Below are 2,126 nucleotides of genomic sequence, written 5' to 3'. Positions count from 1 at the left end.
GGGTGTATGGGCCTACACGGGCAAGGCACGGGCGTGTGTGCTTGATTTGTTTGAAATGTTCTGCAAGGTTGCACAGGTCACCCAAGTCGACTGTGACCAGATTGTAGGGTCGGTAAGTGTTACTTAGACCACTATACTCTGATCTGATACTAAGATGTATGTAAAAGCATGATAATTAAAGCATGTGTATCTTTTCTGATTTGATGATGATGTTATGATTTGATATCTTCACATGGGCATGCCATATTATCTATGTTGCATTGCATTGGGTTGGGTTTTTTGTTGAAGAGAAGGAAAACTGAAAGACTGTTAGCCTGTCATCTAGCAGCTATGCTGCATATACTGAATACGTGTCGTATACGGTACCACTTGGTGTGTAGGGTTGGATGGGTTGATTCTATCCCTATACTTGGTGTGTAGGGCCGGGTGGGCCTATTTTATCCCCACATGGTGTGTTGGGTTGGACGGAGATGGTGTGCAGGGTTTGTGGGCATTACTGTTCTAATTGATATGCATGTATGTTTGTGTGGGCTAAGGCCCGAATGTATCTAATACTGTTCTGGGTGGGCTAAGGCCTACACTGATTCTGTTAATAGCTCATGCTCGATTATGACTGTTTGACTGTTATCCGTTTACATGCATGTTTTACTGTGGGGATGTACACACTGAGTTTGCGAAAACTCACCCCTTATTTTATTTGTTTGTCAGGTAATCCCCAACAGTAGGTGGACCGGTGCAGCAGAAGGGCTCGACGGTGACGATTGCTACATATACTCTGGTTTTAAAGGTTTTTAATGCTTTTATTATTTTAATTGCTATAGTTGGGAGTAGTTATGCAATTTCTGGTTTCAGACTGTTTGGTTTAAGTTCAAAATTTTGAAATACTGTTTATGGATTTTGGAACTGCAACTTTATTTGTTCTTAAGCTTTCGTGAACTAAGAAATGTTTTCAAGCAAATTAATCAATATATATTTTCTGAGTTATGTAAAAGGTGGTAACTGGGACGATTTTTGGGTAAACAAGGTTTTAAATACATTTTCATGTGACTTCGCCAGATTCAGCCATAACGTCTAGGCTGGGTTTTGGGTGTTACATACCTTCTCCATTCATTAATCACTAAAAATCCCAAATACCAAAACCTTTAAAGTGTCACAAGCCCCTAGCCTAGCAGCCATTCAGCTAGCAAGCACCCAGTAGCCCAGATCCATCGTACACGCCGAGTACATCTGCCCCCATCGCGCGCTGCATTACGCAGCCCATCCTGCTCCAACACCTGCGCACATCTAGCTCTAGCACTCACCAAGCCCGCACCTTCGCGCTGCATCTGTTTAATTCCAGCATGCGCACGCCTAAGCTGTTGCCCACTCTGCTTGGCGGCCTGCTGCCCGTGCAGCTCATCGCACCAAGCCTGTGCCGCTTCTTTCTCCTACTCGACGAGTTTGCTTGCTGTCCGGCACTTGTGTGGCACACACATACACCAAGCCCCTTAGCCAAAATCTTCCAACCCACCTTAAATTGACCTCTTTTGTTTATTAATTATTCTTAAGAGTTATAAGTTTTATAAAAAAAGGTGGTTAATAATGCCTCACAAGAGAACTCGTGCTTGTGCTCAAATTGATGAAACACAAAATAAATTCCATTGTGAAGAAGCCAAAGCAAGATATGAGAGTATCTTCAAAAATCAATAAATGCATCCATAGAAGGGCTTCACTTTGAAAGAGAGCAACTACAAAGACTTTATAGCACGTATTCGTCAAGTTGCTGAAGCCTTCAATTGGAAATTGTTTTGTGAACAGAGGCCTAGTGTGGATGAGGAACTAGTTCATGAATTCTACGCAAATTTAACCTCAAGCGATTTGATAGAAGTTTCAGTTCGCGGAATTAAGGTACTGATAAGTTCAAATGCTATTAATGAGTTCTTTGAATTACCTGATTTCAAAAATGATGAGTATTCTTCTTTGATGAGCAACATCGAGCTTGAAAATTTGCAAGAAATTCTTAAGGAACTTACATTCCAGGTTCTAAGTGGACTCTGTCAAAGTAAGAAATCTACACTTGTCGAAGAGAATCTTTGACACCACTTGCAAAGGTATGGTTCTGTTTCATCCGTTTCAGTCTTATGCCT

This window comes from Gossypium arboreum, chromosome 10 (genome assembly GCF_025698485.1).
Source record: "Gossypium arboreum isolate Shixiya-1 chromosome 10, ASM2569848v2, whole genome shotgun sequence".
NCBI lineage: Eukaryota > Viridiplantae > Streptophyta > Magnoliopsida > Malvales > Malvaceae > Gossypium > Gossypium arboreum.
This window is presented reverse-complemented; position numbering follows the sequence as displayed.